This window comes from Otolemur garnettii, unplaced genomic scaffold (genome assembly GCF_000181295.1).
Source record: "Otolemur garnettii isolate 467f Iridium unplaced genomic scaffold, OtoGar3 scaffold00118, whole genome shotgun sequence".
NCBI lineage: Eukaryota > Metazoa > Chordata > Mammalia > Primates > Galagidae > Otolemur > Otolemur garnettii.
Genome location: NW_003852513.1, coordinates 28,920 through 42,973, shown reverse-complemented (window position 1 = coordinate 42,973; position 14,054 = coordinate 28,920). Strand labels below are relative to the sequence as shown.

General features: G+C 38.1%; 1 pseudogene; it reads left to right on the top strand.

Moving 5' to 3' along the window:
- The first annotated feature begins 279 nt into the window (after positions 1–279).
- Positions 280–865, top strand: LOC100964808 (annotated as a pseudogene).
- The last annotated feature ends 13,189 nt before the right edge of the window (positions 866–14,054 follow it).

The following is a 14,054-nucleotide window of genomic DNA, read 5'->3' as shown; positions in this document are numbered from 1 at the left end:
AGCTGTGATGCCACAGCACTCTACCCAGGGTGACAGCTTGAGGCTCTGTCTCAAAAAAGAAAGAAAGAAAGAAAAAGAAAGAAAGAAAGAAAGAAAGAAAGAAAGAAAGAAAGAAAGAAAGAAAGAAAGAAAGAAAGAAAGTTAACAAAACAAGGACCTAGTTTTTTTAAAAAATAAATAAAATAGATAAACCTTTGGCCAGACTAACTAGAAATAGAAAAGTAAAATCTCTAGTAACCTCAATCAGAAATGATAAAGGGAGCGAACTCTTTTGGAATTATGGTAGCAGTGGACATTCGAGATAATCTGCTGGGAATCTCTTGGGTCGACAGCTCTTGGATCCCCATTTTGAACAGTGGTAGTATTCTGGATTACTTTTCAGAATGAAGTAATCCTTTTTATGACAGAACATGTAATAATGAAGTGGTCAAAATGCAGAGGCTAACATTAGAACACTTGAATCAGATGGTTGGAGTCGAATACATCCTTTTACACACTCAAGAGCCCATTCTTTTTATCATACGGAAGCAATACAAGCAGTCCCCTGCTCAAGTTATCCCATTAGCTGATTACTATATCATTGCTGGAGTGATCTATCAGGCACCAGACTTGGGATCAGTTATAAATTCTAGAGTGCTCACTGCAGTGCGTGGTATTCAATCAGCTTTTGATGAAGCTATGTCATCCTGTTGATACCATCTTTCCAAAGGGTATTGGTGGCACTTCAAAGACCATGAAGAGCAAGATAAAGTTAAACCTAAAGCCAAAAGGAAAGAATAACCAAGCTCTATTTTTCAGAGACAACGTGTGGATGCTTAACTTGTAGACCTCAGACAAAAATTTCCACCCAGATTTGGGGAGCAAAAGTCTGGAGAAAAGCCTGTCACAGTGGATCAGACAATGAAGGAGACAGAACCTATACCAGAAACAATAAAATCTGAAGAGAAGGAGACCACAAAGAATGTCCAACAGACAGTGAACGTTAAAGGCCCCCCTGGGAAACGGATGAGACTTCAGTGAGGATTGGACAAAAGAGAAGCCTGCAGGATCCCTCACCTCAGTTATTATACCTCAGAACTGTGGCGCACTCATGAGCTTTCAAGTACTTTGTCACAGCCCTCTCCTTTGTATGAAATATGCTTGTTCTTTAAGACATGGCATTATTCCCTTCATGCTTTTTACGTGAATATTTCTTAGGTATCCTTTGTAACCTTTCCTCTATTGGACTTGAGCAGCCTATCCACTCATGTATATGTTTAAAAACAAAATAAAGGTATTTGTATAAAAAAAAAAAATGATAAAGGGGAAACAACAACAGATGCCACAGAGATATAAGAAATTATGTCTGAATTCTACAAGGAACACTATGCCCAGAAACTTGACAATGTGAAGGATATGGATCAATCTATAGAATCACCCTCTCCCTAGACTTAGCCAGAAAGAAATAGCACTCCTGAACATACCAATCTCAAGCATGGAAGTCAGAGAAACAATAAAAAATCCCCCAACCAAAAAATGCCCTGGTCCAGATGGCTTCACACCAGAATTCTATCAAACCTTCAAAGAAGAGCTTATTCCCATACTGTAGAAATTATTCCAAAAAATTGAGGAGGAAGGAATCTTCCCCAACATGTACTACAAAGCAAACATCTTCCTGATACCAAAAGCAGGAAAAGACCCAACTATAAAGGAGAACTTCAGACCAATTTCACTAATAGATGCAAAAATTCTCAACAAAATCCTCACCAAAAGATTACAGCTTCTCATCAAAAAAGTCATACATCATGATCAAGTAAGTTTCATCCCAGGGATGCAAGGCTGTTTAACATACACAAGTCCATAAACATAATCTACCATATCAACAGAAGCAAAAACAAAGACCATATGATCCTCTCAATAGATGCAGAAAAAAAGCATTTGATAAAATCCAGCATCCTTTTCTAATTAGAACACTGAGGAGTATAGGCATAGGCATACTTCTTAAACTGATTCAAAGCCATCTATGACAAACCCACAGCTAATATTTTACTGAATGGAGTAAAACTGGAAGCTTTTCCACTTAGAACTGTAACCAGACAAGTATCACCATTACTATTCAACATAGTGCTGGAAGTTCAAGCCAAAACAATCAAGGAAATAAAGGGTATCCAAATGGGGGCAGTGGAGGTCAAACTCTCCCTCTTTGCTGATGATATGATCTTATACCTAGAGAACCCTAAAGACTCAACCACAAGACTCCTGGAAGTCATCAAAAAATACAGTAATGTCTCAAGATATAAAATCAATGTCCACAAGTGAGTAGCCTTTGTATATGCCAGTAATAGCCAAGATGAGAGGCTAATTAAGGACACAAATCTCTTCACCATAGCTTCAAAGAAAATGAAATACCTAGGAATATACCTTTAAAAAGAGGTGAAGGACCTCCATAAGGAAAATTATGAAACCTTAAGAAAGGAAAGAGCAGAGGATATTAACAAATGGAAGAACACACCATGCTCATGGCTGGGAAGAATCAACATTGTGAAAATGTCTATACTTCCCAAAACAATCTATAGATTCAATGCCAGCCTTGTTAAAATACCAACATTGTACTTTCAAGACTTGGAAAAAATAATTCTTCATTTTGTGTGGAACCAGAAAAAAAAAAAACGTATAGCTAAAGCAGTTCTTAGTAATAAAACAAAGCCAGGGGCATCAGCCTACCAGACTTTAGGTAGTACTACAAGGCCATAGTGATCAAAACAGTATTGGCACAAAAATAGAGACATAGACCTCTGAAACTACATAGAAAACCAGGAGATGAAACTAACATCTTACAGCCACCTAATCTTTGATAAACCAAACAAGAACATACACTTGGGAAGAGAATCCCTATTCAATAAATGGTGCTGGGATGCTAGTGTGGATGTGGAAAGAAGGGAGCACTTTTACACTGCTGGTGGGACTACAAACTAATACAATCTTTTTGGAAGGAAGTATGGAGAACCTTCAAAGAACTCAAACTAGACCTCCCAGCTAATCCTACAGTCCCATTACTGGGCACCTACCTAGAAAAAACAAATCCTTTTACCATAAGGACACTTGCACTAGACTGTTTATTGCAGCTCAATTTACAATCACCAAAATGTGGAAACAGTCTAAATGCCCACCAACCCAGGAATGGATTAACAAGTTGTGGTATATGTATACTATGGAATCCTATTCAGCCATTTAAAAAAGATGGATATGTAGCATCTTTTGTATTAACCTGGATGGAAGTGGAACACATTATTCTTAGTAAAGCATCACAAGAATGGAAATGCAATTCTTTTATGAGGACAACTAATGACCTAGTACACGGTGGGTGGTGGGGGAAGGGAAGACCTGAGAAAGGGAAGGGGGGGTCACTGTGTGTGACACACCTTTTGGGGGCAGGACACAATTATAAGAGGGATTGCAATCAATGTAACCTGGTTCAAAAAACTAAAAAAGAAAAGAAAAGAAATCTATTAGGACTTAATTTATGGTCTAACATAGGGTATATCCTAGAAAATGTCCTAGGGTCACTGAGAAGAATGTGTTTGCTGTTGTTTGGGAGAGTGGTCTATATATGTCTGTCAGACCTAGCTAGTTTATTGTATTATCTAAGTCCTTTGTTTTCTCACTTATCTATCCATTATTGAAAGTGAGATATTGAACTCTCAACAATTATTGTAAAAATGTATTTCTCTGTTCAATTATATAATTTTTTGCTTTGTACATTTTGATGATCTGTCATTAGGTAAGTAAATGCTTATAATTATTTTAAAAAATTAAAATGAAACTAATCTAGAAGCTAAAATAGTAGTTACCTTTGAAGTGATAGTGACTAAGAGAGGGAATAGGAGATGATCTTTCAGATTCTGGTAATGTTTCATTTCTTGATCTGGGTGATGGTTTAAATAGGTGAATTCACTGTGAAAATTCATTAATCTGTGCAGTAGTAATTTGTGAACTTTTCTGTATATATGTTATTTTTTAATAAAAAGTTTACTTAGAAATTTAAAAAAATACAACCTAAAAAATTTTTTTGGAAAAGTTAAATAATATTTGGGAAGTCTAGATGAATTCTGTGCCTTTGCCTCTAAGCTTTAGATACACCTTTACTTCAGCAGAACTCAAAGCCCCTTGAAGTTTAGGATAAAGGTTAATAAAGGATGAGACTAATTGTTTGGTGATGTTAGTGAAAATACAGAGCAGTGTAATAGAAAACCAAGGGCTTGGGGGGAGGGGGGAGTGGCAAGAACTTGCTGTGATTCTCTACGTAATCATGCTATTGCATTTCCCAAGTCCCCTACTGTGAAAAAGATGACCTTCGCCACAGCTCCCAGGAGAAATTCATTGCTTTCTATAGACCTCTTCACACTAATCTGAGGCTTGTAAAACAAGTTGTGCAGAAGCCTGCAGGTAGTAAAATGTGGCCGCTACTGCCCCACATCCTCTCTTATTGATCCAAGCTCTCCTGAGTGATCCTCAGGATTGAAATACTCATTTTATTGAACAAAGCAGTACATAGGAAAATAAGAATGCAGGCAGGAATATAGATATTTGTAAGCCAATTATCCCAGCCTTGCTTTTTCCCATTTTTCTATGCATCATTTATCCTATACCTGAGGAGATTCCTCCTTTATTTTTCTTTCTCAGTACCTGTAAATTTGCAAAGGGAATAAGATTTGCTGTGCAGTGTCCCACCTCATCTATCTTCGGCAGCTTCCAGGTAGCATTTGCCAACAAAACCTTCTCCTGCCATGCTTGTGTCACCCTCCTGGCTCCCTGGGCAATGACCCTAGTTTGCAAGTTATCACATGTGAATGAGCTAGAGTTTTGCTAGAATGTTTTGAAATGATGAAACCAATCCCTCCCCCAAGGAGACTGACTCAGCAAAGATCCTTATAAATGTCCTATATTTTATTATCATGAGAAAGGAAAATTAGAGCTGAAATTAGTTTGGAAAATCACACTTTTCAGTATTATGCAACTGGTTCTAAGATATTTTGAAGACACCCCATTAGAAAAACAAAAATAATCCTTAAATTAAGATGTTCATATGGTATAAAAATACCAAATTACACACCTTCAAGGTATGCTAAAAAATGTACATAATTAATCTTAACCCACACCCAGATAAGGAAGTCAGTATTAACAATTCTCCTACATTTTCAAATGGAGAAATTTTGCCACAGTAAATATTCAAAGGTACAAAGTACTAGCCTGAATTAGCCAGTACTATTTTTTGAGGGCCAATAAAAGACAAAGAATTGTGAAGGGGGAAAACATAAAAGAGAAAAAGGGGGACCAGAGAGATAAGATGGAAAAGAAAGAAAGAAGGGGAAGGGAGAGAGAAAGGGAGGGGAGAAAATGAGAGAGAAGGGGAGAGACAGGAAAGGACAGGAAAGGAAAAGAGAGGAAGGGAAGAGAAGGGAAGGGAAAAGGAAGGAAAAGGAAGAGATGTGACAGAAGAGAAGAAATAAAGCATTCTGAAACTCAAATCACTCCCTGGAAGTGAATACATGCCCAAAGTTGTCTTTATGGATGATTTACCTTTGAAATAGTTACAGATAGTATACTCATACAGATGGATGAGACATGGACAGTGTGTTCTAGAAGACAAACTTTCTTGCCTGAGAATACCCTACCTCAGCCCTTATTTTCTTTTATGGGGTTCTTTTCTTTTTTCACATTTTCTTTTTCACAGTTCTTATTTGAACAGCTATGATTGACTGTTAACTAAGAACAGAACTAAGAGTCAGGAAAAAGTGGGTTTAAGACTGGTGCCACTGCTCCCTAGCCATGCTGAACATGAGGACATTCTCACCCATCTAAAATTGCTTCTTTATCTACAAAATAGTCTGATAATCCTACGTACTGCTTAGAATTGCTGAGATATTCAACAATAGAGTACTTGTAAAAGTGTTTACGCAGCAGTGGGGAATCTTTCTGTGCTGGAAGGACACATTAAATTAGCTGTAGCCAAATAAGGCCACATTCAAAAACTTCAATTAGATACACTTTAAAATGCACATTATTTTATAAAAATCTAACAACTACATACTTAGTCATTTCAAAAAATAAAAATTATTTGTTATTTTAAAGTTAACCCTTTAATGACTTGGTTGAGTCTGCTTTTTGTTGGAAAGCATTTGAATTATCTGGTTATAGCAGAGGTATGTAGGAGGTCTGCAGTTTCAGCTGATCCCCTAGCTGGGCATCAGTCATTTGTAACCTTAAGGGCATCTTGATTTGGGTTAAGTAGGAGAATGTAGATTCACAGCAATAAGTGGTTGAAAATCAAGAAAGCATTTTGGGGGGCATGCCCCTGAAGTCATGGGCATTCTACTGCATTTTCCATATTTCAACTGGATCTTATTTAGCTTCAAACAGTAACTGTAAAATGTCATCTACTGAGAGCTCAATAAATTCCATCTGTAGTTCTTTAGATTCCTTGGTGATAATCAAGGCTGAAATGAGAATTTAAGTGTGAGGCCATAATTCTCAAAGTCAGTAAAACTTTCATTGTATTTGCTAATTAATAAACCTGTAACAGCTGTATATTACTCAAATATTTGCATTTTTGTTATAAAAAATATACTATGTATAGACTTATCTTGCAAAGAAATATTCAAGTTATTTTGATTAGATGTGATAGCACACAGAATTTCTGCATTCCTATAGAAAACTTCTTTCAATAATTCACATTGCTGAGATTCTGTTCCTCATAAAATTTAATTTTTAATATTAGTTCTCATAGAGATAAAATTTTGACTGACACCTGTCCCTAGGCAAGTGCCAAGGCACTTTAGAAATATACAGCAAATGCACACTGAATATCACACTGTTCACCTTCAGGATGTCACAAAACTGATGACACCCTAGTGCATTTGCACCAATATAATTAATAATACTTACAATTTGTTGTAAAGTGTCACTTAAAATTGTAGCTTTAGCACAGAGATTTTGCTGATGCAAGATACATGAAAAGAAATGATAGCATCTGAATCTGTTAATACTTTTTTTAATCTGCTAAATAAGCCCTTCATATTTTCTTACAATTTTCATGCACTGTCTGTACATACATTCACTAAATTTACCAAATTCAGCCCAATTTAATGACATTTATCTTGAAAGTTTTTGAAGATATCTATTCCCCATGTTCTGTTCACAAGACAGCCCAAACAACTAACTTTATAGCAACAAAATCTTCTGTTGTGACTGGAATAAAGTATAAAACATGTGCCAAGTCAGTAGTATCATCTGATTTATCCACAGTGATTAAATAATATATATTTTCCTTTTGAAGTATTGCATGAAGTTGGTCTGTTAGGCTGAAGTCTAATTCATGCTGCTGATCAGTTATGGTTTTTCTTAAGAGGCAGTTGTTTATACTTTGAAATGTTATCAGGGTCTAAGCATCCTACAACTTCCACAACACTTTCTTTCACAATTTCTATATCACTGAATGGTTTCTTTTTTTCCCCAAGTATATAAGCTACTTGGTAAGGTGTTTTAGTGGCATTATTTCCAATTCTTATTGCTGCTTGAAAGAATTGTCTTTGCTTTTCATCTTTTAAATTCTGCAATACAATCTTTCATGCCTCTCCCTCTAATTTAAAATATTTGTAGTTCTCATGAGTGATACAATGCTGATGAACATTGAATTCCTTTAATGTTGATGTTGCAGTATCACAAAGCAAGCAAATAATCTTATCTTTAGCAGAAATAATATTGCAATTCCCGATCCTCTTTAGAAACCTCTTTTCTTCTTTCAGTGTTCTCTTGGTCTTTTTTGACATCATGGGCTCTTAACCAGACAGAATTAAAAAATATTATTTATTTGTACAACTATTCACAAATTCCACTTCAAATAGAAACACACTTCACACTGCACACACATAACACTGGTGTACTCAACCCCCATAAACTCTCAACAACCAACCTCATATGGTAGTGGTGCCAGTCAGGTGGGGAAAGTTAGAAATAACTCATGAGTGTAGCAGCTGTTAGTTTAGCCATATGGCTTCCTGATGTTCTAATTATACCAGTCAGTCTGGGAGGATTATTTCATGGACATTTACTTCATTCTTTTTTTTTTTTTTTTTTTTTTTTGAGACAGTCTCACTGTGTCACCCTTGGTAGTGTGCCATGGCATTATAGCTCACAGCAACCTCAAACTCTTGGGCTTAAGCAGTTTTCTTGCCTCAGCCTCCCAAGTAGCTGGGACTACAGGCCCCACCCACAATACCTGGCTATTTTTTTGTTGCAGTTGTCATTGTTGTTTAGCTGGCCAGGCTGGGTTCAAACTTGCTGACTTCAGTGTATGTGGCTGGCGCCATAACCACTGTGATATGGGCACTGAGTCTATTTTATTCTTTTATATTTTAAATGCATTCATGCCAGCCTGAGCAAGAGTGAGACCCTGTCTCTCCTAAAAATAGAAAAACTAGCCAGGTATTGTGGTAGGCACCTATGTTCTCTGCTACTTGGGAACCTGAGGCAAGACGATTGCTTGAGCCCAGGAATTTGAGGAGGTTGCTGTGAGCTATGACACTATGACAGAGTGAGACTGTCTCAAAAAAAAAAAAATGCATTCATTTAAAATATAAAAATGTAATAGATGAAAAAAATAAAATAAAAATAATTTGGTCCATAGTTTTCTTTTTTAGTTGTGTCCTTTCCTGGCTTTAGTAACTACAGCTCAATATCACTTATGAATATAGATACAAAAATTCTCAATACTGACTTCAGCTGCACATCAAAAAAGTAATTCATCATGATCAAGTGGGCCTCATCCTAGAGATGCAAGGATGGCTCAGCATATGCAGATCTATAAATGTGATCTACCATCTAAATAGATGCAAAAAAAGGATATGATCCTTCCAATAGACACAGAAAAAGCATTTGACAAAACTCAGAACCCTTTCATGATAAGAATGCTTACCAAAATAGGCACAGATGGGACTTACATCAAAATTATAAACACCATATACTATAACCCCACAGCCAACATCATATTGAAAGGGGAATAATTGAAAGCATTTCTCCCTAGAACTGGAACCAGACAAGGTTTCCATGTCTGTTCAACATGGAGCTGAAAGTCCTAGCCAGAGTAATCAGATGAAAGAAGAAAATCAATAATATCCAAATGATAAAAGAAGAGGTTAAATTATCACTCTTTGCTGATGACATGATCTTATATCTAGAAAACCCCAAAGATTCAAGCAAAAAACTCTTGAAATTTATAAATAAATTCAGTAAAGTCTTAGACTATAGAAAATAAAATACCTATGAACATGCTTAACAAAGGAGGTGAAAGACCTCTATAGAAAGAAATATGAAGCACCTAGAAAAGAAATTATAGAAGATGTAAACAGATTGGAAAATATGTGCATACCATGCTCCTGGATCAGCAGAACCAACATTGTTAAAATGGCTAAACTACCCAAAGTGATTTACAGATTCAATGCAATCACCATTAAAATGCCAATACCATTTTTTTTTTTTTGCAGAGCTAGAAAAAATAGATCTACAGTTCATATGGAACCAGAAAAGACCCAGGATAGCCAATGCAACCTTGTGTAATAAGAACTAAGTAGGAAGCATCACTTTATCAAACTTCAAGCTATACTACAAGGCTATAGTAACCCAAACTGCATGGTACTAGCACAATAACAGAGACACAGACCTATGGATCAGAAAAGAGAACCCCAAAATGAAGTCATCTTCATATTCTCTCTGATTTTTGACAAAACAGATAAAAACATACACTGGAAAAATAATTCCTTTACAATAAATTATGCTAGAAAAATGAATTTCGGTTCAATAAATTGTGCCACATGTAAAAGACTGAAATAGGATCTGCACCTCTCACCACTCAACAAAAATTAACCTACAATGGATAAAAGACTTAAACCTAAGGCAGAAAACTATAAGAATCCTAGAAGAAAACATTGGAAAACGTCTTATAGATATCAGCCTAGGAAAAGAACTTATGAAGAAGACCTCAAAAGCAATGAAAACAACAAAAATAAATAAATAGGGACATAATCAAATTAAGAAGCTTTTGCACAGCCAAGGATACAATCAAAAGAGCAAAGAGACAATCCACAGAATGGGAGAAAATATTTGCATACTATACATCTGATAAAGGGGTGATAACCAGAATTTACAAAGAACTCAAGCAAGTTAGTAAGATATAACCAAATAACCCCTATTAAAAAGTGGACAAAAGACATGAACAGAAACTTTTAAAATGAAGATAACCTAATGACCAGAGCAAGATGGCGGAGGGGATGCATCCCTGAGTCAACTTTCCTGGTGGTTTCAGGTGAGAGTGGGGGGACTGGATCTCGTCTGCCTGGAGTGCTGGCACGGACAAGCAGCACAGGGCGAGCAGCAAAGAGATGAATTGCTGGATTGGAAGTGTAGCCCAGAACTATGGGGTCAGCCAGAAAAATCTCAGGGCAGCAGCTGAAACAGTGCCATCTGCGACCTGTGGCACCAGGTCCATGGCTTGCGTCCTGAGAGGCAGAAACCAATCCCTCCCCCATGAAGGGCTACTGTGCCCAATTCTGGGGAGTTTGTGTGTTTTGCTGAGAGTGTGGTGAGGCGTGGATTCCCAAGCGGAATTTAGCAGCCAGAAACGGGAGACATTTGGAACCAGTTTGAGGCATCATGGATCCAGTCATTCGGACAGAAACTTGAGGGGAAGGGACTCTGCTTAGGAACCAATCTATCCTGTAATTTTGGAAGTCTGTGTGGAGCTGTACTGACGTGGCAACGCGCAAGGGGAATCGCTTCCCTTCCTACAAAAACTGAAAAATCTTTTGAGTGTGCTGCAGCAGCGGCGGCGGCAGCCCCTCCCCCATCAGAAATAAACTGAATGCTGAATGTGCAAAGGGCACGCAGCTCTTTTCCCTCGGACCACAACGGTTTTCTGTTCAAGGGGAAATTAGGAGTTGAGTGAAAGTCTGTCGAAGTGTGGACTTGTGTCCCGAGTTTGGAGGACAGATAGGAGTGGCCGGCCAGCCAGGAATCAGATGTAATGTAAAACTCCAAAAATGGCATCTCCATAACACCTCTCCCAGAAGCACGGAGAACTCAATCTGACCTGCAGCCAGCCATCTGGCATCTGAAGCTAATCCAAGACACTCAGCACTTTGCGGGAACTGTTATAGAGAGAATCTGTGCAACCTGTCAGCAAACATTCTCCTTTTATATATTTTTTTTTCCTTCTCTTTTTTTTTTTTTTCTTTTTTTCTTTCTATTTTTGGTTTTAGCACAGGGACCACTCACAGCACCACCTGCTGTCTAGAAAGTATATTGCAGCATAATTATATATTTTTTTAGACTGGAACCCCACCGCATTCAAAAACGGGCTGGTTGTATATATTCAAAAAAATAGTCATTTTCCTAGTGGTGCCCTCCTGTTCCTTTTTTTAAACTTTTTATTTGTATTATATATATATTTTTTTTTCTTCTTTGTTTGTTCATTTTGCTATTTGTTTGCTCTATCATTTTATGACCAACATTTCTGTGGTTATCTTTTATTACTACTATTTTTTTCTTTCCTTTCTTTCTTTTTTGGTCTGTTAGTTGGTTGGTTTGTCTTTTGTTTTGTTTTCTTTTTTTGTCTGTTTGTCTACTTGTTTCTGAGTGTCTGGGCATTGGTGTGCTTGTGTGTCTGGTAGCATTTAGTCTGTTTATTTGTCCACTTAGTTTCAATGTATTTTGTACTTTGCTAAATCTCCGAGTTGGCTATATTCCCTAACTACAATTTTCACATTCAGTAAGAATTTGGAGGAATAGGGGACGAGAGCTGACTGGAGCTAGCTTTCAACATAAACTTCAGTTCAAGGGGAGAGACAACTGCCAGAAGAACCCAACAAAGCTGAAGGTGAGGAGCTGAGCTGAGAGAAGAGATAGATAAATGCACGTCCTCCCCACCGAGGCAAATCACGACTTCAAGAAAACAAATTCCAGGTTTAGATTGAACCCAGGCGGAATATTCTCCAGCTACCATTGAGTGCCTGAGGCAGATAGTCTTCAACTATCTCTGCTGACTGGCCACAAAGAGTGGTCACCGAGTGGAGAAGGCATTGATATTACTTGGACTCTGGCAGGCACAAAACCTTGACGAACTCATTGACTTTACCTGGACTCTGCTAGGCACAAAACCCTGACTCACTTGCCTATTGGACTGGACTGGGTTACAGAGTCTGGGTTAACAGAAACTGGGAGTGGGGTTAACTGACACTGAGGTTACCAGAATCCAGCAGTGAATGGTGAGTAAGGAGGGGAAAGAGACATCATCCTCCTTACTCTAAATAATCTACTGAACAGGCCTTTCTGACTCCTCAGAGCATCAAAGCGAGCCACACTTATACAACCAAGAGACTATTATTAGTTAATATCCTATTATTAAGTTGCTGGAGACCTTGTGATATTTCCAAGTTGCTAATAATATCCTATTATTTAGTTGCTGGAGACCTTGTGATCTTTCCAACCAGAGAGTGGGTACTGATTGGGTCAATAGGTTTGGGTCTCTTGATTTGGGCAAATCAACTGGTGGTTGAAGGAGAATCTCTGATGCTCTTGGGATTTTCTCAGGCCTAAATTGTCTTCAGGTGGAACATTCTCCAGTTGTCACTGAGTGCCTAAGACACTCAAGCCTCAGTTCCCTTTGCTGGTGGGGGTCAAAGAGCAGTAACTGAGTGGAGCTGGCATTGGCTCTACTTTGATTCTGGCAGACACAAAGCCCTGCCACATTTGCTTATTGGGCAATTGGGCCACAGCCCTGTGGGGTCTCCAGTGACTGGGTGTGACAAAGGTACAAGGTGGGGTAGGAGGCATCAACCTTCCTAGAATATTTTATTTGCTGGGTAGGTCCCTTTGACCACACTGAACACCGGAGCGAGTCATACCTGCGCTGCCAGAAGATCCCTGCTGTACAGTTGCCAGAGACTTCTTAAACTCTCCCACCTGAGACTCATGTTGACTGGGACACTTGACTTAGATCATTTGAACCGGGCCAATCACCTGAGAACTATCTAAAGTGATACCCTGAGGGTGTGGCTGAAGGAAGGTGTGGTTTTCCTTTCCCAACCATCGCCAGTAAGGGGAGGGGTGACTTAATTACTGATATTTTTCCACAGCTGAGATCTTAACCCAGAGTAATTGATTTTCTAAGATAAAACAGATACCAGCCAAAAACAAGATAGAGACACACAGGCCCTCAGGCTCTCAGACTGTAGCATTATACGTATCCTTGGCAAAGCTCTAGGGGAAAAGATACAGACACCAGTCCCAGCCTTTGCTCAAAAAGACTAGTAAAATACTACTCCCAGAGCCTCCAACCCAACTTCCTCTTACCTGCTCACCTAGCCAAACGGAGTAAATCCAGCATGGGGCAGAGTCAGCGGAAAAACTCCGGTGGTAGGAATAACCAGAGTAGATCAAGTCCCTCAAGGAAGGACATGGCAGAGGTACCTGAAGATCCAACCCATAAAGAGATGGCTGAGATGACAGAAATCGAGTTCAGAATGTGAATAGTAAATAAGATTAATAGAATGAAAGAAAGGAAAGAGCTAGAACTTCAAGAAATTATTCAAAAAATGTCTCAAGAAATTATTCAAAAGATGTCCCAAGGAATTATTCAAAAGATGACTCAAGAATTCAACAATTTCAAAGATAAAATGATCAAAGATTTTGAAACTTTGAGACAAGAGCTTGTAGCCCTCAAAGATTTGAAAAATACAGTGGAATCTCTTCATAACAGAGTAAAACAGACTGAAGAAAGGATCTCTGACATTGAAGACAAAGCCTTTGAACAAGCCCAAGAGTGCAAGGATGAAAAGAAGTGGAAAACAAGAACGGATCTTTCTCTTAGAGAGCTCTGGGATAATTCAAAGAAAACTAATATTCGCCTTATAGGAATCCCTGAAAGTGATGAAGCTACCTCACAAAACAGAGGCTCTTCTTCATGAAATTTTGAAAGAGAATTTCCCAGACATGCCAAGAGATTCTGAAATTCAGATAGCAGA